We start from the raw sequence: 27029 nt of genomic DNA, 5'->3' as shown, positions 1-27029 counted from the left end.
CCCAGCGGTTGGGTTACATAGAACTACCCAAAAACTACCCAAGACTGAGAAAATAACCCAAAAAATTTACCCAAATGGCTCAACCCAGCACTTGGGTAGAAAAAATAACCCAGGATTTTTTAGTGTGTATGTTCTTGTGTAGCGTACCAGCCGATCACACCGTGCCTTTGCATCAAATGTGCACATTTCCGCGGCTATGCAGAGTCGATTCAATCCAGCGGCCTCTTCTGTCCCCATTCACAAAACAAAAAACACCTATGAATCCTCCTATTCATAAATCAGCACCCTTATAACTTCCATTCCCTAAAAACAACCCCCAACGACGTTAATTTGCCCAATTTATCCATGCTGAGAAAACAGGTTTTCCATCTATAAGGAAAGAACAATTTCACAAGCCACAAAAGCAAACAAAAAAGATCCCCTGCAATTCATTCACTGCATTTACAAAATACCCCGCTTTTTTTTCCTTCTGAAATCATAGGACTACTATAATCTTGATTTTTATTTTTTTATACGCCATAACACCATGTCATGCATCCATCTATTATCATTATATCATATTTGAGCACTCGATTTTTAACAAAATCCTCGACTGCAGTTTGCCTGTGTCCGGCATAATACTCGAAGTGGCGCATTCCTTGAACGAGAATCCATTAAATGCATTATTAAACTGTATTCCAAGAGAAACAAAACACTGGTCGCGAATTAGAAGTACGAACTGAGGATATGTAAAGAAAAATGTCGGAGGATTTCAATATAAGCCAAGAGGAGACTGGTTTTCCTTTACTAAAGTATGGAAAATTAGCTTCCTTTGCTCCTGTAAACAAACTTGTGAGACTAGCATGTTGCAGAGGCGCATGCGCGACACATAGCTGCTTGGCTAAAAATAGTGTTTTGTGAGTTGGCACCGTATGGAGGACGAAGCAAAATCTTGTCGGAGCCGTAAGGTGTTACGGTAACATAATAGTTCATCGTGGGCTGCTTTTAAATGAACATTCTTTGGGCATATTAGCCTACTCAATAGCATTAACACAGGTTTTACTACTTTCAAACTTTATTTGGAATGTCACCGTATCTGTCATTGCAACTTCTCAATCAGGCGAATGCACACACACACACACACACAAGTCTGCCTGATGAAAAAATGTGTTTAAAAAAATTTAGTTAATATTTGCATTATTTAAGATTTATTTTATCCACCCACAAATTAATTGCTCCAATTAATTATTTTAGGAGTTAATTTTAGTTTTTTGTTTTTCCTGCTCAGGATTATATTGAACAATGTTTATGTCACATCAGACTCCTAGATTTTATGAGATTAAATGTTTATGTTGTCCTTCACAGTTTACTACTGTATAATGTTTAAATATCAGATGGCTCTGTCTGTATTTATTTTTGTGTTATATTAAGTATCCTGACATACATACATAATGTTATACATAAACCCCATTTTTAAAGGCATATTAAAATGTTCACTGTATAAGGAATTTTTGTGATTATATATATAACGTTATTATATACAGTGGGGCTCGAAAGTTTGGGCACCCCTTGCAGAATCTGTGAAAATATGAGTAATTTTCAAAAAATAAGAGAGATCATACTAAATGCATGTTATTTTTTATTTAGTACTATCCTGAGTAAGATATTGTACATAAAAGATATTAACATGTAGTCCACAAGACAAAAACATTGCTGAAATTATTAAAATAACCTCACTCAAAAGTTTGGGAACCCTTGGTTCTTAGTACTGTGTTCTGTTACCTGATGATCCACGACTGTCTTTCTGTTTTGTGATGGTTGTGCATGAGTCCCTTGTTTGTTCTGAACAGTTAAACTGAGCAACGTTCTTCAGAAAAATCTTTAAGGTCCTGCAGATTCTTCAGTTTTCCGGCATCTTTACATATTTGAACCCTTTCAAGCAGTGACTGTATGATTTTGAGATACATCTTATCACACTGAGGACATTTGAGGGACTCAGACACAACTATTTAAAAAGATTCAAACATTCACTGATGCTCCAGAAGGAAACAAGATGCATTAAGAGCTGGGGGGTGAAAACTTTTGCATTTGAAGATCAAGGTAAATTGTACTTAATTTGTGTACCGGGAAACATACGCGTATCTTCTGTTGCTTACGAAGGGCAGAACTAAATGGAAAAAATTATATTTCAACAAAATAAGACAAATTTGGCCATCTTCATCGTGTTCAAAAGTTTTCACCCCCCCAGCTCTTAATGGGGGGTGAATATGTAAAGGTTCAAATATGTAAAGATGCTGGAAAACTGAAGAATCTGCCGGACCTTAAAGATTTTTCTGAAGAACGTTGCTCAGTTTAACTGTTCAGAATAGGGATGTCAAATTTCGATTATTTCCATGATCGATCGTCGTTTAAATTAACGATCAATTAATCGATTAATCGTTAACCATAATACTGCAAAATGTGTCTATTGCAGGCACGCAGTCAACGGTATGACAGGATTTGCAAAAGCCACACACAAAACGCTTTCTCGCTTGAATTAAAGAGGTTTTAGTCTGAATAAAATGCTAGTAGCAGGATTATTAAATGAATAGATGCGATTATGATCATTTGATAAAATGAAGAGAGCGCGCCATACTTTTGAGGTCATTTTACTTTGTTGACAGTTTCCAATCCCGCACGGAGAACGCTGAACGCACCTCTTTAAATGGTTTTGTGGTGCTCGTTGTTGTATTTTAAAGCACAATTGCAATGTTTTCAACTGACATTATTGTATAAAATTATCCGAAATGTGGAGCGCGTGTGACTGCGCTGCACATTAAGGGAACTACATCGGCGCTGCTGCACCAAAACACAGTTGCTCACATTAATTTGATCCTGCTGGATTCTGTCCTAGAAAATGTCAGATTTTTAAAAATCAGGCATACAGCGCATTAGATCGTGACAGTGCATGCGTGCACACGAGGATGAGCGAGCGCGGCTTCGCTAGATTTATTTGGAGGTTATTGCTCATGTCTCATTCGGCACAAATCGAAATGTTTCCATATTCGCAATGTATTTGAATGTTAAACTATTATTTATAATGTAAACTAGGCTTGTACTTAACACGCATTCGCATATAGACGGAAAAGATGATCCTCTTCATATGAGCAAAAACGCGCCCACACTTCTGTTTTAAATCCGTTAATCTTAATTAGCCTATTTAAGTCGGATATATTTCGCATAGCCGATTTAAAAAAAAACAAAAAAAAAAACATGAAAACAAATTGTTATTTTTATTTTGGGCCTATTACTTAGTAGGCTATAAATTTTCCTTAAAGCATCCCATTTTGTCCCAGGGCTTAGAACCTGTGCCCTAGTCAGGTCCATGCAGAAACTTGTGAACGATGCTCGGCGTCACCGTTTAGTGACAGCAGTGAATGCTCCAGGAATGTGTCGGTCACAGCGCCTATTAATCGCTGTTTTGAATCCAGCAATTATTTATTTAGAAATGATAAGATCTGATTATGACAAGTGTGGTATAAAAGCTTTGTTTATTAGAGGAATAATAGGTTAACTGGAAAATGTTAGATCGCGACCATGCTTTTGGACCCCATAGTCTTCATTTACGCGGCTTTGTTCTGGTTTGCCGGTTGGTCACGAATTTCCACAAATTCAGTATATTTAGGCATTGTTTCTTTTCCTAAATCTTCATAGTCTAACCCTCTAATTTCCCAGGTTTATTTTATTATCTTTCGCTTTTAATAACTGTTTTCGCATCTCTTACTGTGGTAAACATGGGAAGGGAAATTAAAGATTTCATGAATTAAGAATTCGTTCGATTTATTAATTTGTTCCCTTATTTCACTTAAATCATGGGTTATTTAGGGAACAAAATTAATGAAACATGGACAATTGCCACATTAATAATTCGTAGGAATGAATTAACAAGTTGTAGGAATGAATAGACTACCTGTCCTGTCACTGTGTCCCGCAGCCCTGCAAAGCGCACGATATAAAACAGTTATCCGATGAAATGATTAGTAACTACATTTCTATTGCATTTAATGTTGAAGAACTTTTATGTTGTTTCTATTTTAATGTACTTTAAAGTTTAAATCACATTAAAAGCTTAATTTGTACATTGTGAATGAATGATGATGCTTTTATATATCGTCACCGTCACTCACAGCCGCTCGCACGTGTTGAGTGCGCATGAGCCGCACGCAGCCCAACATTGAATCGGTTAACCGACCATCTATAGCCTTAATCGATTGCATCTCTTATCGACAGTTAATCGATCATCGATTAATCGTTGACATCCCTAGTTCAGAACAAACAAGGGACTCATGCACAACCATCACAAAACAGAAAGACAGTCGTGGATCATCAGGTAACAGAACACAGTACTAAGAACCAAGGGTTCCCAAACTTTTGAGTGAGGTTATTTTAATAATTTCAGCAATGTTTTTGTCTTGTGGACTACATGTTAATATCTTTTATGTACAATATCTTACTCAGGATAGTACTAAATAAAAAATAACATGCATTTAGTATGATCTCTCTTATTTTTTGAAAATTACTCATATTTTCACAGATTCTGCAAGGGGTGCCCAAACTTTCGATCCCCACTGTATGCTATATAAAGCCAGGGCTCCAGACTAACATTTGAGAGCAGTGGCACCAGCGCCACTAAGTTCAACAGATGGTGGTGCTGGAGCAGATTTGGTAGTGCTGGGGGTGGTATGTTGGAGTATTCAGAATAAAGATTATTTAATCATAAAATGACTGTGGTTTTTCATTAATGAGTGCATTTACTAATAATATTTCATGTTCATTTCTTCTTTATTTTTCTTTTGTTTCCTTTTTGTACAGATTTGACAGCAAAGCACTAAACTTGAGTTAAGATGCATACAAAATATACTTTTATTAACAACAGTAACAGTAACATGATCTACTTTTCATTTACAGAAAATATATATATTCCACTCTTATTAAATGTACCTTTATTTTTCTTACATATGGAACTTCTGTGATTATGTGTGATTTAGTAGCATATTGAAGAAAATTTGAGACTTTTCTTACTTCATGCACAGAAAAAGTGTACAATTAATACTTTATAATAGCGAATTTATCATTTCATAATATGTATAAAAAGTAGAAATGAATGACTAATAAGCCAATAAGTGCTCCTCTGCTGCTGTCTACTTGTTGCAATTGTGATTTTATGTATTTTTTAAATTTTCCATAAGTGTTTGTTTACCACAAAGTAGGCTATTTTGTTCATTCCATTAAAAATAACAATAAAGCTTTAAAGTGCTGGAAATAGTTGTGTGAAATGCTTGAAAGTCATTGAAAAGTGCTTGAATTTCTCTCTCAAAAGGTTGTACAAACCCTGAAATGAATGATACAGTATATTGCATTAGACTATGTCTACCACAACACCATGGTTTCAGTTAATGTTACAGCTTCTGATTTTCTGATGTATGTCAGCATTGTTTATAACAGAGAATTCTGTGCAGAATTTGAATGATTCTCACTAGATCTCGCAGCACTGTTGCATCTGTGCAGTAACAGTGTCGCAAAATCAACACTGGCTGCAGAGTAAAGCTGTTCTGAGCTCAGACAAGTTTGTTTGGGTTGTGGTCTGAGCTGATAAACGGTCCGTTCTGTGCACCTGAAATGTTTCTCAAATGCAGCAGAAATGGCAGAGCTTATGAGTCAGGCAACGCAGTGGTCGCGCCAGTGCCACCGCTCACAAAAATTGTTCATATCGGCAGAAAAAATGGTGGCAAAATGTGACCATTTGGTCGCAGTCTGTAGCCCTGAAAGCTTGCCTTGAAGCATCAAAATCTGTATCGATAATGGCTGATGACAAGAAATCGATATTTTGTATCGGCTGCAAAAATCCTAACCAGAGCATCCCTATTAGAAACCCATTATATCGGTCTAGGAAAAAAAGCTACTTAAAGGCTGGAATACAGTACAACTTTTAAAATGTGATCAGATTTTTAAAACACTAAGCTTCATACACTTACCGACTTTGTAAATAGTTTGTTTTTTAATTTTTTTAATGTGCAACTTCATGGACTAGTCTAGATGTTGCAGTGTGCTTTAATGACACTTCTATATGATAAAATTAAATGCCTTTGACTTTGTACCTTCAAATACTTTGTTTTCAATTATTCTTTAAAAAGGTTGTTTAAAATAAAAAATTTACTTTTAATAAAACATGATGTGAGCTTAAAGGTAACAGGGGTTTGCTTAAAGAGTGCAAAATATGCCCATTAAGCACAGCCATTTAATGATGTAGATCTTAATTGAAATGCTTTGTCATTTAAAATAAAATTTAATATTATTGTATGAGAGAATAATATTTTATTTTAACATAACGTCTTGTATTAAACCCAATGTCTTGTGCACTACAAATGACTCAATGTAGATTTTAGTAAGCTTATTAGGTACTTTGACCCTAAAGGCCCTATCATACACCCGGCATGTGTATGATGTGACGCAAGTGTGTTTGCTAGTTTCTGTCCGGCGCCGTTCACATTTTCCTGTCCAGCGCCACATCGTTTAATTAGCAAACGCATTTGCGCAGGTCTAAAAAAGAGGTGTGTTCAGGCGCATTGCTATTTTAAAGAGCTGAAAATTGACTGCGCCAAAGACCAACTCAAACCAAAATAATTTTTTTTGTTGTTATTTAAAGAGCGCGTTGGTAGAAAATGCGCCTCTTGGAGGGTCCACAGTGTGCGTTGACTTTGCTTATTACACACAGGGATGCGCATCACACAAACATGCCAAATTTTAAAAACAAATTACAGTGTAAAATAATATTAGGCTACATGAATTAAAAAATTTAATGATGGATAATCATTGCATGTATTAGAATTAGGCTATCTATTTGCAATTCAGCCTATTAGTACTTCTTATAATAATGAATGCAATATTATACACATATTAACTGACTCATCGCGTGGAGCTTTGGTGGATGCCTGCTTGTCCCATAGATGATCTGCTCACACGCTTTAACTTCACGCACGAGCAGATCGGTTTCTTCGCTTGAGCAGCGTTCAGCTTTTCGGGCAACAAATTCCACCATGTAAATAGCGGTCCACTCTGCGGAGAGCGCATCTCTCTCTTAAAGGGAATGGGAGATAACACTCTGGCTGGTTTATTGAACGTTACGCCCATTACTCTCATTAAGAGAATAGGGACAACCCATTCCAAAAATGCGCCCCGGCGCACGCACAGTTTTTCCGTCGTTAAATTAACAAAAGTGTTTTTGGACACACCCTGAGTGCACCTGCGCCGTCTGCTTTACACTTTGCGTTTAGATCGTTAAAATAGGGCCCTAAGTCTTTATTAATTGATAATCGGTCCCTGCAATGATAATTTGTCTGAAAATAAATTGTTGGACTTTTAATATCACTAGCTGTCATTTCATCTGAAAACTGCAGTGAACTGTACGTAAAAGAACATTTTGCACAAATATAGGTAGAGTCAGATTTTTTAAAAGAGCCTAGGTTTAATATCTGGCTGCTATTCAGAGGCTTGGCATTGATAAATGTACTCCTGGAAACTTCTACCAGCCTGCAGCTGGCTCCGAGGACCCTCGAGTAGGAGTTCAGTACCATGAACCTTCGTGGCGGTCTCTACATGATGCCCTGCCTGGGGTTGGCTCAACCAGCACATCCCTTAAGCTTCCAGTCCCCACTGAGATCCTGCATCCTGCCTTTCTGTCAAGCACAATGGAGTGTTTTAAGGATTAGAGCCGTTCTAAGGACACACCGGGGGAAATGCCGTGAGTCAACTTGGATCATAAACCATCCAAAATCTCTGAGCCCCTGGGCAGCATCTGCCCAAAGATCAGCCTTCACCCTCCATAACAACACCAGTCCTCAGAAGATCCGATCGTCTGTATAATGCAAAAAGGTACAGAGCACCTCAAGGATGGATATGGATTTCTTTAACTGGAATGGACATTTTTTTTTTTTTATTGTACAGGTGGATTCAACTAGAGAAGCTAATTTATTGCATCTTTAAAAGATTGTTAGCACTGAACAATGTAAATGATGTGTTTAAGTCAAGCTTCTGCTGCTGAATATAAGCTCCTCCAAAGATACAGAGTGCTCAAACTGACTCTTAACTAAAATTTAATTATAAATGACCAGGAACGGCCTCCTCCTGCCTCTATCCACAGATAATTGACTGCCCACCATGAGCATTAGCTATTCATTGGTTGCCTAGATTAATCGCAGAGTTTCATTAAAAAAAAAAAAAAAACCTGAAAAACCTCATCAACTTGTTTTGGGGTTTAATAATAAAAAAAAAAAAGCAGTTGCCTTGTGTTGTGCCACTCTACCATTTGAATATGATTGAGATTTAAAGTGGAAATTGCCCTGGAGAAAGAGACCTGACTTCCTGACAGTGGGGGAAATAAGCAAGCCAGGAGATGCAATCCATCAGGGAGAGTGGCCTGCTCACTGAGCGCTACAGTGCAAAAAGACCATTATCCAGCAAAAACACACAGATTTAGATGCAATGATAACACAATGGTTGGATCAACAAAGCTGCACCCATTTTTTGTCTGGATCTATAAATTGACTCAAACAGTATGCATATGCAAAAAATGCAATTCATTTGTTTGTATGCGTTATGTATCTTTTTATGTATTGGTATGTTTATAATATGTGTGTATGTATATATATATATATATATATATATATGTGTGTGTGTATATATATATATATATATATATATATATATATATATATGTGTGTGTGTGTGTATATATATATATATATATATATATATATATATATATATATATATATATATATATATATATATATATAGGTGTTTGGATGTATGTTATACAGTATGAATGTGTGTCTAAGGGTATATACATACATCTACAAGTCATATTTAGTCAGTTAATTAGTTAGCTGATCCCTTTGTATACAATATTCTCAAACATTGACTGTATAAACCCTGCTGTCTACACTTACAACTGCAGTATATAATGTATAGGCTATTGAAATTTCCTGTTTGTTTAAAGAAAATAAACGTCAGGGTGTTATTACTGTGCTGATGCTATTATGAAGAAAAAAAGCTTCAATAAAAAAAAGACCTTAAGGATTTTTGCACGTTTTCTCTAATTAAATGTAATTATAAGCGTCTTAAAATGATTTGACCTTTTTATGAAAAAGGTCAAATTTTAACATCATGTGGTGTGACTTAGCAAAAACATAATATTTATGAATGAATGATTCATGATATTTGAAAAAAAAAAGCAAAGGTCAAATTGTAACATCATGTGGTGTGACTTAGCAAAAACATAATATTTTTGAATGAATAATTCATGATATTTAAAAAAAAAAAAAAAAAAAGCTACCTTAAAAACATATCTTAAAAATGTGGTTTACACCATAAATAAGAAATGTTATGTACAAACAAAAAAGTCATTATCTCATTGGCTGAGTCATCTTATCTACAGTATGACACAGCTAAAGTGTTTTTTGTCTCAGGTAAAGGAATGCACGTCATGCCACGGTATGTGGTTTTCTTCAGAGGGCAGCCCAAACAAGCGTATTGTTTTATATTTTTGGCAAATCGAGAATGAAGGCTTTCAAAAAACCTAATGAAGCATCTGATGAGCATCCAAAACTGAAAAGCGGTTACAGTTCTACATGAGCAAAAGTAAATGTAGTGCTCCTATCTGTTCAGTGCGGTGGGGAGTGAATGGATCGGGAGCCAGTGGAGTGGCACAGGATGAGTGGGAGGTGCTGATGAGAGGAGATGAAGGAGGAGGAGAGGTAGAGCTGAAACACAGCACGCTTACAGCATCCCTACTCACACCTCTCAGACACACACCGCTGTGAGGAGTGAGCTTCACTGACAAGAGCTGCATAATAACACTCAACACACACACATAACACATCTGTGTAGCCTACTGTAAAAATGACTTTGGACCAACTTATAAAAAAATCGAATTTGTCAAAGCCAAATGTATTAGTTTCTCTCAAACTATATTTCTGGTTTGGTTTGAACATTACATAAGAATTAAATATTAACCAAAAATATTCTTTTTTGCAAAGACAAAAACATACAATGCCATTTTTTCCTAATTATTATAAAACCAAATATAAAGAAATAGTTCATGCAAAAAAAAAAAAAAAAAAAAAAAAAAAAAAAAAAAAAATATATATATATATATATATATATATATATATATATATATATATATATATATATATATATATATATGAGCTAAAATATGAGTCCTTTATCCATAATATTACTTTCCCCTGTGAAAAAGTCTACTCTGAATCAGGAGAGAAATATGCACAGATTAATCACTGTTTACACGCGAAAACAGTTCTAAACAAATATGTTGGTGGCTGTAGATGTGAGAGGAACTTTTTCACTGGAGGACGCATTATTATGGTCATAATATTTGGCCAGAAGCAGCATAAAATCATGGACTGGAGTCGATTATTATAAGGTTTTCATCAGCTGTTTGGACTCTCATTCTGATGGCACCCATTCATTGCAGATAAATCCATGGGTGAGCATTTGATCCAATGCTAAATTTCTCCAAATCTGTTCAAATGAAGAAACAAACTAATCTACAGTACATATTGGATTGCCTGAGAGTGAGTATATATTCAGAAAATTCTTTTGACATAAGCCAAAATTTTATTACAAGTCAATACAGAATTTATAATTTATTGCTTTTTTACAACTTAATTTTAACATAAAAAGACTAAAGTAGCTATAATATGGATGAAAATATATAAAATATATGAAAATATAAAGACCCCTTCTAAAGAAATTGTGTTTTCTAATGTCTTCTTAAAATATATAACATATTCTCTGTTACACACACACACACACACACAAATAATCCAAAATAATGTTTGCCATCAGTAAAAGTAGCCAGTATTTGTTCTGCACACCAACACTCAGTGAAAAAATTATTTTAACCAAATTTCTGTTTGTAGTTTTAGACAAACTGAACGAAACAGGTTTAAACCAGAAACCCCAATTTTTTGATTAGGCCACTATGAAAATACACTTTAAATGACATGGTCGTTTAATTTTTTCAGTGTAAACTGATCCACAAACAGTGACGCTCAGGAACTAACCTGCACTCTTAAAACAGAGCAAATCCTTTGTGAAGTTTTGTCTACATATCCACATTGACAACTTGGACTGGAAAAAAGGACACACATCAAATTACACTCTCTCAATCAGTCACACACACGTGCTTTCACACCACATCTGGCCTGTCCTCACACGCACTGGGTGCCAGAAAAGAAGCCGGATACACACTGTGCACATCAACACAATCTTCATGGACACTGATACACTCTCCCAGCTGTCAGCTTCCTCCCGTGCCCGCCTCAACATACACACACACATACACTTGCAAGTGGACACTTGGCTTTACCCACTAACGTGTAATTTCAGGCACAGATGCGCAGGGTGGCCACACACACATACGCTCGTACACAGACACAGACCATAAAATCAGTGATAGGGAGCACATGCTCACATGGCATATGTTTAATGACACTTACACTCATGTGCACCCCAGCACACAAACACACTGCCTTTAGCGCCAATGCAGCGCACGCAGCCTCTTGCAAATCGCTTTGGTAGGAAAGCGTCTGCCAAGAAAATAAATGTAAATGTAATCGGAAATGGTGGTGTTAGTGGCCTCATCTGCCCTCCGCTGTACAAGTGCCGTGACTCTTTGTTTGACATAGTCATTATTAAAGGTCAATGGGAATGTTGTTAACATGACAAAAAGCCTGTCGTAGACGTTCAATCTTTGACATGACTGCCTTCGAAATGCATGCACAGTTTGAATTGCTTTACAGGTGACACCGACTCCCGCCGTGTGGCTTTATATCATTTGTGCTGTCGTGGTAATGTCTGTTTGCTTGTGAATCATCATTAATGAAGACACAGGGAGACATGGGAACTGGTATGAATTAAAAATCATCATGACTTGATAAAAGAGGAAAATGGAATATTGAAGGGACAGTTCACCCTCGAATGGAAATTCTTTCATCAATTGGTCACCCTCATGTCAACTTTCATTCTTCTTTGAAACACAAATGGAGATATCTTTATTAAAGCCCGAGAGATTTCTGTTTATCCATTGAAAGCCAATTTAAATTCTCAGATCAGAATATCAAAAGTAATGCATATGAATCTTCTAAAGAGATGTGATCAATTTATATAATGATGATCATTTAGTTTACAGACATGGAGTACATCAAATATAAACAAGGAAGCTCAACCATATTTCTTGTCAAAAGAACAAACCTCATTTTTTCCTACAGTATAAAAGCCACCTTTGAGCTTCCATTTATCATATTTGATGTGCTCTATCCTTGTGAAAAAGAAGCGTGCTTAACTGTAATGTATGTACAGTTTTAGTGTACTTTAAATATTTGTATTTTAGCACATTGTTCTAAATCTAACACAATACTAATGAAAAACATTAAATAAAATGATCATTTGAAATGTAATATTGTAAAACCTCATGTGTTTTCTCAAAACACTTAAACTGTAATTGTGACTATGTTTCATGTACATTTTGCTTCTATGACCCTTTTTTTTTTTTTTTTTGTAACTGCAGATTCAACTTCATGCCTTATCTCCCATTCTGCTCTTTTCTTCCTTGCATATCTGGCTTGAATATCCTGACCAGACACTTATTTTAGTTTTCTAAAGTCAGCAGTGTGCCAGAAATATTTAACCAACTTAAAATAAAAAACAAACTTTTTAAACAGATGTATTCTTTGCATTTTAGTCCTTGTTGATTTCTGTAACAAATAATACAAGTATTGTCACAATAACATTTGTTTACATTTTGTGAGCAACCGTATAATTTAGAAATGAAATTCTGAATGTCAAAGCAGGTCTTACACTATCTTTCATGATGAGCAAGTCCTTCTTTGAGGTGTAAGGTTATATTGCATCAGCCAAAACTATTTTATCTTTAAAGTGTCCTTTAATTAAGGACCATTGTTATGCTCTGAAAGTGTAAACCCATTGAGCACAACACAATCAATCTTAAACAGCCCACTTTACCTGAATTCACCCTACTTCATTTTCAGAAGGCTTTGTATGTGCGTTGATCAGTGATTATATGAATAAATTAAATCTGTTCATCATATAAAGTGATAGTGCCTATTCAGATCCTTAAATTGAACTGCTCGATTCATATTGATTTCTTTTACACATTCATTAACTTTTTGAAGTTTGAAAGTTTATGGTTGCATGGGCTTTCAACAAAGGAACAAGAATTCCCGTTTCATTCAAAAAGCCTTCATTTGGGTGTCAGTCTTATGGGTTTAGAACAATATGAGGGTGAGTAAATGATGACAAGACTTCTGATTTTTGGATGCGCTTTTCCTTTAAATGCTAAATCTGAAAGTATATTTATGATGAATTCAGTTTGATTGGTCAGAATCCCATTGTCCTACGGTTGTCTGAAGATTGCGTATTGAGCCCTTTGGATGGGCTTATTAAGCATGTAAAGTACTATGCTATTAGCATGTATATTAGACTCAAGGTAATCTCTCTAGGTACCTTTTTGTGCAGTTGCCCCTATTTACCACGTGCGGTAGGAAAAAAGAACAGATGAAAGAGAGAGAGGTGTCCGACAAAGCACAGGAGAGAGTTCATAATTCCAGAACTTTTAATGAAAGTTGTTGGGAAAACTTCACTGAGGCAACTAAGCAAAAAAATGCTCTGTGTCAGAGTAGCACAGAGTTTAAATTAATGCATCATTTCATGAATACAGCCTAGCGTTGTCCTATTTCTTTGAAACAGATGACAGTTGTTGCCCAATGAGACTGTTTCTCTCGTGCTCAGCACACCATGCTGTGAGTTAACCAGCAAATTATGGCTGTAATAATGCAAGAACGCCCTCCTCTCTTCAATCACTGAGACAGCGTATCTATAGATAGTTAAAAACTAAACGCAGCATGCATTCCTTACACACATGTACAAAGGATAAACAGCATAGGTAAACATAACTGAAATGCCAGACCCTAAAGCACATACCATATTTCCTACTTGGTCTCATGGCATAAATGCATATTTCAGATATGAATAATTCATGAGATTGAATCTACATGGCAAACAGTTGTTACAATCAGATGGGGATGCACAGATACACACTTGGATGTAAAAGCACTGCTCATATATGCCTACAGCAACATTACTGACGCACCAACATGCACACCTGTGCATCACATGCTTGATTACACTTACAATCTCCCATCTCTCCTTCTTTCTCTCTCTCTCTCTCTCTCACACACACACACACACACACACACACAGCTGCACTGAACTTTGAACAACAAGTACTTTGAACAAACAATCTACACAACATAGATATTAGTACGTCATAACTACATTTCTCACTTTTTTTTTTACTGTATTTTGAGGGTTCAAATATTTTTTGTTGGTCCAACTGGTTTAGATTTTTTCCATCATATATACATTTAATATTAAGAAACATATTTTTATGCAGGTCAGAAAACATAATTCTCATACTTTTTATTTGAAGGGATAGTCACCCCCCAAAAATGAATATTCTGTCATCATATACTCACCATCCCGTTGTTCCAAACCTGCTTGACTTTCTGTCTTCTGTGTAAGAAAGAATTTTTGTTGTTGTTGTTGTTCATAGAATAGTCGACATAAGGATGAGTAAATGATGATAAGAATTTTACTTTGTTTTGGTGAACTAAACTTTAAATGTCCACAAAGTAATTTTTAGTTTTCAATTTGTAATAATAGTTTAAAATTATACAATGCAGACAGCTATAAACACAGAACTGATTGTATGCGGTTTTGCTTATATTAATCCTGTCCTAACTTCTAAGATCATCACAAGTCAACAGAAACATCAGTTATGTCAGCCAGCTCAATAATGTTATCTTGATGTCAATACATCACAAACAGACATAGAAACACAAGTAAACAAGCAATATTTTGTGTTAATGATACAGTTAATGATAAAATGATTACTCTCTCTAAAAAAAATAATAAATCTCACAAACATAAAAAATCCAGACACAAAAACATCAAGATAACTTACACAAAGTACCATATAGGCTCATAAATGACAATGGAGCATGATATCTCAGCAACCGTTGCTGGAGTGCCTTTGTACAAAGTCACACAGGCACTTAGACTACAGTGTAACAGCCAGGTTTCAAAAGTATAAATTCCATTCATTTAATCCATAAGGAAACTGAATTTTAACAATTACTTAACAAACGTTACAGACAGACCTACTGTGAGCTACGATGTTGTTAATAAATGGTGCGTGCATCTGTTGAAACTGTCAGTGTGCATTGGAAACACTACATTATCTATAATTTTGTAAACACGTCTCCACAAATCAGAAAATCATGACAAGCAAACTGTGCCACAAAACCTCTTTAGAGCCCACCAACTCCCATGAAGCACTGCGAATGCTGTAACAGAGTCAGTCTCCCTATGCTCTCAAACTACTAAAATATCTCTAAGCTTATTTTGAAATAAACCTAAATATATAATATCTTTAAATCAATAGTTTTTAATTCATGTAATTCACAATGCTATTTATTCATTCACTTAAAGGCAATAGGTACACAGTCTTGTCAATCTTTGTATTTTTTTTTTTTTTTTTTGCTTCAAATCAAAGTTTGTAATGCTGAGATTCATCTGGTTGGTTTAGTCCATGGCTTATTAGTCTGTAAAGAAGACTTTTTCTTAGAAAATCCCAATGAAAAAAAAAGAACTTCTGGAATCAAGGCTGCTGAAAAAGTGCACGCTATTAGGCGCATTAAGAAAACAACTTCACCAGGATGTATTCCATTTCAGACACATCTGTGAAATTAAAAGTTACCAAAGAACCATTTCTGTTCTTGTTTTGATCTAAACAAAAGTAATTCAGCTATATCTGCTCTAGATCTGTGTCAGGGTAAAAGCACACGTCGTTCTTTTCCTCCTTTTTTTCCATTAACATACTGGACAGAAGTCTGTCAGTGTGATCAATCGGCACCCCAAAATGTCTCCTCAGTTTGGTCCACCATTATCCGTGTCATTTCACTGTCCCCGAATCTCATCTCGTTTCATCCAGCAGCTGCTGTACACATCGCTGCACCTCTCCACTTCACAGAAACTGCATCACAATACCTGTTTTAGCACTAGAGACCTCCCCAGGGGGGAAAATGGCCTCACTGGCTTGATCTTCAGCCAGTGCTAGTTTACATCTGTCAGTAGCATTTTATGGACTTGTGTTTGATTGGATATCAGAGACGAATGAGTCAGAGAGGCTGCGAGCCTGCAGAGCGTCAGCGAGCTCACGTTAAGCTGTCAGGTGAATTGTGTTTGGAAGCGAGGGAAGTCTTTCAGGGATTTCCGTGGTAACTGTACAGGACCGCAGTTGTAGTTAGACGGAAATATCCGTGGTTACGGTAACCGTGGAGATGGGTGAAAAAGAGGGCTCAGCTTCCTGTGGAAACTCATGGCTGATTAGAACAGGATGCCAGTGAGTGCTACACTTTCTGTGTTAACGTTTCCTCTTAATATGCTAACATTTCCGGCTTGTTGTTAAAAATCACTTACATTTCTGTTTTTAGAGCTTCTTCATCGCCACAATGGATCATAGAAACACTCTCTTTCTTTTTTTCCTCCTCCTCCTACTTTTTCCATTGCTCCTTCACTACCACTTGACATCAGCTGCATAACTATAAGGTGGCGTGCACACAGAATGGACTTTTGCTTTTCTCTGCATGGTTTTTAATTATTTTCTACATAAACATGCTAGAAAAACACGTTTTGACCATTGCACCCAAGTTTTCTCTTCATCTGCAGCATCACATGCAAAAAAGACTGGAAACATTTCAGGATTTTTCTCTATATAGTGGACTTCAACAGGGACCAAGGGGTTGAAGATCCAAATTGTAATATCAATGCAGCTTCAAAGAAGCAGAAGTACCAACCCAGGGTTTATAAAGTGAACATGCAAAGATCAAGTCAAGTGCCCTTTACAAAAAATAAAGCTAAAACAATTTGAAAGTTGGAGGAGAAAATGAGGAGATTTTCACCCTACCTTCTGCTTAGTGTTGTCACGGTACCAAAATTTCAGTTTTCGGTACCAATACCAGTACCAAATCCACAGTTATCGGTACCAGTTTCAGTACCAAAGCAAAATGCAAAAACACGCTTATTACAAAAATGCCTTGCACTCTATTTGTGTCGTCATATATGCAAGTTCACTCTCTGTCAGCAGGAGGCACTTGTAAAAGATAAAATAAAAATGGCATCCATAATTTTCTGAAGAAAGCCGGATTCCTTCAAAAATACAGTGATATAAAAACACCCGCACTGGGTTTCGACTTAGACACACGTGCTCATGTCTATTCAATGAAGTCAAAGTCTTTTGTAAAATCTATTTGTGGTGGTGAGTTTTGATATTGTAGTTTGGTGTGTTTCCTCCTTTTGATGTCACCATCTCTCACTGCTTTTATAAAGAGAACGCATCTGCGCAAGAACTGTGTTGACTGCGTACTCAGTACTATTTAAAAAAAACCTGGTACCGTAACATTTTCATTTTTTTAGTACCGACTTGGTACCAAAGTACCGGGTCTTTTGACAACACTACTTCCGCCTATAAATTCTTAATGTGGAGGCTTATTTCAGCCACATTAAAAAAAAAAAAAACTTTGATAAATCATAATTACAACATAAGAAGTTATAATAATGAAATAGTAAGAGTCTAAATTAATATCAAAATCAAAATGATGAGATAAAATGACTTGTTATAATAGTATTTTTTCCATTACAATTTTAACTGTCAATTTTGACTAATTTGGTCTCATACTTGTGACTTAGTATGTGCTAATTTTGACTTTTCATCTCATATTCATGACTTTGCAATAATCTTTTTCCTTATGTCAATTTAGACTTTTTGTGTCAAAGTTATGACTTTTTATCTAATGATTATGATGTAATTTTATGACTTTTAATAATTTTCTATGAATTTCAAAATTTCAGCTTTTTATCTCATAATTATGGCAGAATTTCATAATTTATATTTTATATTTTAATTATGTATTTTTTATGCTGCAGAAATGGGATAAGAAGTTTAACTTTTAAAAAGTGTGTCTTTAGACTTTGTTTTTTTTTTTTATATTAAAACACTGCCCAGCATCCCATTTATAACACAAAAATGTGTTCTGTGCCCCTAAAATAGCAATAGCTCTGTGCGAGACTGGGTGGGCTGTAGTATATGGGTCAGAATGTCTGAGCGCCTGTGGGGTCCCATGTGCTTCCCTTTCTCCATCTGACCAAAGCACCCAAACTGCGTCTGAGGTCTAATGTAAATTAGCGTGGCCTTTATCAATAGCGAGCCAGTGTAACCACTGGGGAGTCGAGGGAGAAGGGAGCAATGTAATCTCTTACAAACACCAGCCTATGATCTCGTTAAAGACTAATTGATGTTCTGTGTTAACGAGCTTTACCTTAATTAGTCACATTTAAGTGAACGGGGATACTGAGAGGAGAGTTGGATGCAGTTTGGGCAAGCTGGACTCATCAACACAGCTATGCAAACAAAAAATAAGAGAGAGGGAAGTAATCAGATGAAGAGACTGATATAAAAATGCTGGAGAGGGATCCGGCGGGAAAAAAAGAGATGTTAAAAAAGAAGCAACACTCTAGAGTCTGAAAGCCCAAGGGAGGGAACGATAGAGAGGATAGAGAGCAAAGGTAAAGGAGAAGATAAAGAATCAATGCGCCGAAACAGAAGAGGAGAAAGAGGAAAAGAGAAATGCAAACGTTGATTCAAGCTGCTCTCATCTCTCTGTCTGAGCCCTCCAACCATGTTCAGTCTCAGATATTCAATTCCTCTTTTCGCTTTCTTCCTCTCCTTCATTTCCTCCTCTCACTCCCTCATTCTGTTTGCACTGTATTTCTCTTTTCCTCATCCTTCACTGTATTTCTGTGGCTGTGAGACTTCTCCTCCACATCCAGCTTCATCTGTATCCTCACCTCTGCTTTATCCTCCTCTTCAGTGCATTATAGTCTCTCGCCTTCTTTCATTCTATACTCTTTCATTCTTTCACTCTCCTTCCTTTTTTTTTTTAATAAGTGCACTCCCCTTCCCTCTACAGTAAAGCCTGGAGAGCAGCTGTAAGACAGACCGCTGGAGTGAAGCTATATTGACACTGAAGGCAACACATTAACATTACCGTGCGCATTACAGTACTGCAGTGTGTGTGTGCAGTCCTTGGTGATTTGCGTGCCCAGTATCCACAACATGCCTTGTTCAATAAATGTGCTTTTTTTTGGAGGTCATAATCTTTCTTCATCTCTCTCTTTTCACCTGCGAGACCACACATGTATCTATCTCAGAAGATGTGAAAATCGTACAGGGTCGAATCTTACGAAAGGTCACGTTTCACAACATGCCGTTAGTGTACTAAATCATATAATTGTACAAAAAAATGTATGATATATGCCAGCACTGATCCTAGTCCTGTCTTGTTGGACATTAAGACCTCACATTCCCTCTGCAGGACTCCTTCATAACAGCTTTAATAAGTTTGGCGCAAGCAGGGAGTAAAACTTATTACGGAATATGAAGCAGAAGCCCCACATTAATGACTTCATCTAAACGCCAACGGTTTGATTCATATCGCAGGAGGAAAACAGTGGGCCTATGATGGGCTCCATATGAAATTAACATAATGAGCCCTGCTCATGAATCTCGCTGATTTCTTACCCAACTATTAAAGAACCAAATGGCCAGACTTTGAGAAATGACAGCAATAGGTGTTTTGAGATATTTCAAGTCTCCATCTCATTTAAATTTTTATAAATACAAAAAAACAAATACTGGAAAATGAACAAGCTATGCTTATCTAAATAAGCTCGCATGGCACTGAAACACCAAGAGCATCAAACACACATGCACTACGAGACACTGATAACTGTGCTCAGGAAAATTGATAAATCCGCAGTTTACATTCACAACTGGAGACGAGCAGCCTAACAGCGCGGCACAGCGACGCGATCATTAACCGCACCGAAGCAGCATTTTAAACACGTTTTAAAATTCAGCCCCTTCGCAGTTGTTGTTTTTATGAAAAATCACTAATTGTGGCCGCAGACTGCTCGTCTCAGTGCCGTTTCCAGGCGCGTGCGTGCGTCTTCGCATGTTGCTGTAACCTCTGCTCGTGTATATCTGTGCAGTGAGAGTGCAAGAAAAGTCGAAGTATGTGCCGTTTCGCTGAGGAACAAGTGGGCTTGTAAGCGCTGGCATATGTGTGCGCGTGCAGCAATGACAGAAGGGTCAAACCCCCGCGCGCGCCGGTCGTATCCATCTCTCTGTCTCGTGCCATCCATCTTTTCCACATATAGCGCATCAAAGTCCCCTCACCCGGAGCCGGCAGTGCACTGTCAGTGCCATGTCTCCTCTCTCCACGCAGTCAAGTCGGTGCAGAAACACAGCAGCATTCATTAAACTGTTACTTACTGTGTTTTTCACGCGCCTGTCCCCCCTCTCTCCTTTCGGCCCTCCATTCTCTTCACATCATTCCCCTCGAGGTATCCTTTTTGCGGCTTCTCCGGGGAAAATACACATAGAAATATATATATTCTACATGTATTCAATTTTCGCGAGCTCTCTCTCCACCTATCTCCCGCTCCCTCCTCTCTCTCTCTCTCTCTCTCTCTCTCTCTCTCTCTCTCTCTCTCTCTCTCTCTCTCGCTCCTCTCTCTCTCTCCCCCTCTTTCTCCGCTCTTTTGTTAAAATTCAGTATATGCGCCTCGTCACCTAGCAACCGTCAACCGTCAACCTCCCTCCCTCCTTCGCGCGCGCGCGCCGGCCGCCTCTCTCTCCCGCGCTCTCTCTCCATCACTTGCGACACGTGTTGAATGCTAAACTTAGCGATGTGGAATAATATTAATAACTGGTTGGCTCGAGGTCTCTTCCTCTCCTCTCTCTCTCTCAGCCCTCTTCCTCCCCACACACGCTGGCGCGCACACACCTCCTCCTTTTGCTCGCGCATATCATCATGCAATATAAATATTTACTAGAGCCACTCAGTCCTCTGTTGCATGCCCCCCGCAGCCCCCTTCCGCGCCTCTTTCCCCTTCCATCATCCCGTGCTGCGAATCAATGGTGCCGTATCGCCACTTCTCCTTCTCCGAGCAAAACAGAGAGGTGTTTGTCCGTCAGGCCGTCCATCCGTGTCACTAGACACGCGTGTATCATGCAGCAAAGACACAGGTGAAAATACTCACAGGCCGTGTGCGTGCGCGTGTCCTGGAGAGTGAGCTAGCGTTCCTCATGCTGGGAAAATGATCGTTGGATGGAGTAAGTAGCTTGAGCTACAGTAGGGCTATCAATGGAGCATCAACCTGTCTTATAATTGTTAATTCAAGTGCTTTTATTTTATTTATTGAAAAAAAAATGTTCTTGCTGTGTTGAGCTCTTTTTTTTTAATCTGTGGTCCTGTAGATCCTGTGACTCGTCAATCGATTAATAAACCAATAACTCAATAGCCTGTGATTAATACTGACACTCTGTGTGTTTCATTTAGTGAGCTCAGATGATAAATGGTCAATGTTTTTGGCAGAAGGTCACTCCTTACTGAATCCCAGCGTGACGCAGCGCTATTGATGAAATACCATTCAGCCGTTTAAAGCACGGTCGTTTCCAACCCTGTTCCTGGAGGGCCCCCAATGCTACACATTTTGGTTCTCTCCCTCATCTAACATATCCATTTAAAGTCATGGAGTACTCTACTAATGAGCTGACGAGTTTAATCAGGTGTGTTTGATTTGGGAGACATCCAAAGTGAATACTGTTGGGGGCCCTCCAGGAACAGGGTTGGAATCCTGTGTTTTAAAGCATAAACTACTGATCTGTTTCCTCATCTCCTCCCAGCATCATGTCTGTGCAGGGAGTATCTACAAACCCGATTCCAAAAAAAGTTGGGACACTGTGCAAATTGTGAGTAAAAAAAGAATGGAATAATTTACAAATTTCATAAATTTATGTTTTATTCACAACAGAATATAGATAACATATCAAATGTTGAAAGTGAGACATTTTGAAATGTCATGCCAAATAGTGGCTCATTTTGGATTTCATTAGAGTTACACATTCCAAAACATTTGGGACAGGTAGCAATAATAGGCCGGAAAAGACCAATTTGCAACTTATTAGGTCAATTGGCAACCTGATCGGGTATAAAAAGAGCCTCTCAGAGTGGTGGTGTGTCTCAGAAGTCAAGATGTGTAGAGGATTACCATTTCCCCCAATGCTGCAAAGGAAAAATAGTGAAGCAATATCAGAGAGGAGTTTCTCCAAGAAATATTGCAAAGAGTTTGAAGTTATCATCCTCTACAGCGCATATTATCAAAGATTCAGAGAATATGGAACAATCTCTGTTCGTAAGAGTCAAGGCCGGAAAACCACACTGGATGCCCGTGATCTTCGGGCCCTTAGATGGCACTGCATCACATACAGGACTGCTACTGTAATGGAAATCACAACATGGGCTCAGGAATACTTCCAGAAAACATCGTCGGCGAACACAATCCACCGTGACATTCGCCGTTGCCGGCTAAAACTCTATAGGTCAAAAAAGAAGCCATATCTTAACGATCCAGAAGCTCAGCCGTTTTCTCTGGGCCAAGGCTCATTTAAAATGGACTGTGGCAAAGTAGAAAACTGTTCTGTGGTCAGACGAATCAAAATTTGAAGTTCTTTTTGTAAACCTGGGACGCCATGTCATCCAGACTAAAGAGGACAAGGACAACCCAAGTTGTTATCAGCGCTCAGTTCTGAAGCCTGCATCTCTGATGGTATGGGGTTGCATGAGTGTGTGTGGCATGGTCATCTTACACATCTGGAAAGGCACCACCAATGTTGAAAGGTATATCCAAGTTCTAGAACATATGCTCCCATCCAGATGTCGTCTCTTCAGGGAAGACCTTGCATTTTCCAACATGACAATGCCTGACCACATACTGCAATGATTACAACATCATGGCTGCGTAGAAGAAGGATCCAGATACTGAAATGGCCAGCCTGCAGTCCAGATCTTTCACCCATAGAAAACATGTGGCGCATCATAAAGACAAAGAAGACCTAAGACAGTTGAGCAACTAGAAGCCTGTATTAGACAAGAATGGGACGACATTCCTCCTAAACATGAGCAACTTTTCCTCAGTCCCCAGACGTTTGCAAGCTGTTATAAAAAGAAGAAGGGATGCCACACAGTGGTAAACATGGCCTTGTCCCAACTTTTTTGAGATGTGTTGATGCCATGAAATTTAAAATCAACTTATTTTTCCCTTAAAAATATATATTTTCTCAGTTTAAACATTTGATATTTCATCTATGTTGTATTCTTAATAAAATATTGAAATTTGAAACTTCCACATCATTGCATTCTGTTTTTATTCACAATTTGTACAGTGTCCCAATTTTTTTGGAATCGGGTTTGGATTGCAAATAACAATCAAAACACTTAGTCGTTTAATAAAAGTTCATTCATATCCATTTCATACGTATTCGTTTTATTATTAGGTCCTTAATAAAACAGAGGCCAGTGTAAAGTTATAGGATATGCACTGCGTAATACACTACAAAACCCTCTAAGGTTTGCAACAGTAAACATAGTTGTAACCTGACCCTATCTAAATAATTGCAGAAGCACACATATGACAGTGGGGGGTCTAGAGATTTTTTCCTGGGGTGGCATGAGGTTTCAGGAGGGGAACCATGGATATTAATCATTATTTAAAATGCTATGGATTTCATTGAATGTGTTTTGTTCTCCACACTACATTACACGGAGTGGGAGTTAAAAATCATATATATAAAATATAAATATCTGATATCAGAGATGTAAAGTAGCTGGGTTTTTGGATGGTGTGGGTCTTAATTTGAGACCCTTTCTCTGTGTAATCACTATCAACAGTCTGCTTCAAATGTCTAGACTAGTAGCCTACTCTGAATAGGGTTTAAAAGTAGTGGGCTACTTTTACTTGTTGTGATTGTGTAGAATTTCAGTCATGTAGGGCTAACTGAAAAATACGTGGTCAACCAAAGAGAAAACGTTCATTTTGTTGATAACAGGTGTCCATGTGAGTCAAACGTGCAGTGCTTGTGCATCACCAGTTTATGACACCGCTTAGATATGTCTGTTTAATTTGGCATGTCGACCATTTCTCAAAATTGAAGTCACGCCCCCAGGCGTCCCTTATTTTTCTGTATTGAAGGTGGCAACCCTGTATGTGGTTGTTGCAGGGTTAACTGTCTGTTTATTGGCTTTTTTTCGACTTGGTGTTAAACTTACCTCTAAACTCACTGATAACTGCTTATCAACCTCTCTTCTCCGAGACACTGCGTACTGCAGACAGATGCACTGTGCAGCGTGCCCAGGCTGCCCGGTTGCACTGACTGGTGAAATTTCGCAGGGATCGCTTCCGTGCTGGTGATGGGTGAAACCATTGTGACTGCGGGGTTGGGGATGGGGGGGGTTCAAAATCGGCGATTTTTGTTTGAGAGGAGTTTGGTGCGGGTCTCCTTGGCCTTCCGCATGTATTTGCATGGAACAAATAATAAATTAATGAGACCAAAGACTAATTACAGTTTACATGTGCCATTAATGCCATTTATATGGCTTGGTGCAACCTACTCAATCACCACAGTGATTTTTGTGAGAGAGCAAGGGGACCAGTGTTCTAGTTGTCAGGTTGCACATACCCACGTATCATTCATCAGTCTGATTCCCATTGGGCAGTGACAGATGTCAATTGAATGGTTTGCCACATAAACTGTCAAAGCGAATGAGTGTGATTTTGAAGTGAGGGCATGTTAACAATTTTCATTCAGTGGAATTTATGTTCACACCCTTTGCACCCTCTCTCTCGCTCGCTCTCTATGTATATGTGTCCTGTTGTTTGAGTTGTAGCTCAGAGCACAACAGATGAGTAAACATTGATAGTCACAAGTAAATCCCATCAAATCAGATTGGGGAATGCAAAGGCTACGCTTCCTCCTGCCCTCGCTCTTGACTCCTTTTTTTTCGCTCTCTGTTGGCGTTTCTTTCATTCTCTCTTCGTCTACTCACCAAGATTTATTAGAGTTCATAAAGAAAAATCCCATTTAATCAAGTAAATAGTAGATGGAGGATTGAGCAGCATTCCCGGAGGCATGCGCAGGGCCTTATAGGAATCATATTAAAGGTTCATAAAGGCCTTGGGATAATACGGACTACGACATGGCATCTGGCATTAGTGTTGGATAAAACAAGAAGACGCGAGGGAGAAGAGCAGAAGAAGCTAACAGGAGAACTTAAGAGAGAGACTGCCTGAGGGAAGATAGAGAGAGTGAGAGCCCTGTTCAGCAGTGCCACACAGACTTTCTTTTCGCACTGGGAGACCTCGACGACGATTGAATTTTTTCTCGGTCCGAGCTATAATAGAAAATAACCAAGTACTTTTGCGCAATAGCTGTCAGCGACCTTCTGAGAAGAATAGGGCTAATCCTTTACGGTGCCCTCGCAGAACGACTCTGTTTAAATCCGCTACATTTGATTTCTTGAATAAATTTTCTTCCTCTTAAAGATTTTTTTTCCTTACAGTGAGACTGAACCCTGTCTCTGACTGGGCTCGTGTTAAACGAAGACACGCAATTAGGCTTTCAGCAAAGAAAAAAAGCTACAGTACGTCACATTCGTTTTCACAGATGATAAAATGATGGGCATTGTAATCCCGAGCTAATTAACGTAACAAGCGCAAAAGCACATCACCGTTTTCAAGTATCCGCATTTGTGAATATCTAAAGACTTTGTATGAATAATTCTTTTTTAAGGCTCCTCGCTTGTGTTTGTATGGCATAGTTGGAGGGTTCAGACAGAGCTGATGGAAGCCATGAGAGCCTTCAGTCCCTGAGGTCATTTCTCTGATCGCTTATAATTCCATTTAAACAGTATTACTCTCACCGAACAGCTTCATCCACTGCTAATGATGGCATGATGCCGCATGTTTCAAGACCCCTCTTTCTCCTTCTCGAGAGGTATTCAACAGGGTCAGATAGAGATTCGATGAGAAGATTGAAAAGCCCTTCATCATCCAGAACACTGGGGGTTTGGGCTTTATCCCAGTGTGTGCTAAGTTCTCAGATATATCATTAAAAGGCCCAACCAATCAGTGCTCTCAGCTGGCAAAGAATCCAGCCCTCCAGCCATTACGAAATGTACAATGTTCTGTCTGCTCTACTTTATCATGTTTAAGAAATATTCAGGTTTCGGTGCTAGTTAAGATCAATCCACAATATTTGTGGCATAATGCTGTCATAAAAATGAATTTCGCTTTTTCTTGAAAACAAAAAAAAATCTGGCTTACAAAAAAAAAGTTTACAATGGAAGTGAATGGTGCCAATACATAAACATGAAAATACCGAATTTAAAAAATACAGCAACCTCAACCTAACCTTGATTTTTGCTTATTTTTTAGGAAAACAAGGAAGGAGTTGATTGGGCTTAACTTGAATTTATCCCATAATAATCTTTTAAGACTTGACAATTGACAAACTATATCAGTAAGTCTGCATGAAATTAAAACTCACCTGTTTTCCTAATGCATGTTATAAATCTTTAAGTGAATGATTTTTCCATGCATATATTTCATTTAAATTTCAATAAAGTGTCATTTTACTATTATAACAGCAAAAAAAAAAAAAGCGTAATGCAAGTAACACTAAATCAAACCCTAATCCTAACCCTAACCATGCACTGTAGTAAGTAGATGTAGAGGAATTATTTTATTTTACTATGTACTTAAATGTAGAATTACACTGTAACAAGGACACGTTATTTTACCTCATACTGTTTTAACAAAATGTTATAGATTGATGTGGAAGAATGAAAACTTTTCAATGACTTTTCTGGTGCCATATATTGGACCTTTCCAATCAAACCCTGCCCCTGCACACTCACGCTCATCTGCCTTTTTTGAGCACAACACCC

General features: G+C 37.8%; 1 protein-coding gene across 1 annotated transcript in view; it reads right to left on the bottom strand.

Moving 5' to 3' along the window:
* LOC127975414 (glutamate receptor ionotropic, NMDA 2D) overlaps nt 1-20711 on the bottom strand; it is a 77594-nt gene extending 56883 nt beyond the window's left edge. Inside the window, exon 1 of the mRNA XM_052579458.1 lies at nt 20516-20711. The gene's annotated coding sequence lies outside the window, so the exon portion shown is untranslated. The remainder of the gene's footprint in view (nt 1-20515) is intronic.
* Between the last annotated feature and the right edge of the window lie 6318 nt (nt 20712-27029).

This window comes from Carassius gibelio, chromosome B16 (genome assembly GCF_023724105.1).
Source record: "Carassius gibelio isolate Cgi1373 ecotype wild population from Czech Republic chromosome B16, carGib1.2-hapl.c, whole genome shotgun sequence".
Taxonomy (NCBI): Eukaryota; Metazoa; Chordata; class Actinopteri; order Cypriniformes; family Cyprinidae; genus Carassius; species Carassius gibelio.
This window is presented reverse-complemented; position numbering and strand designations above follow the sequence as displayed.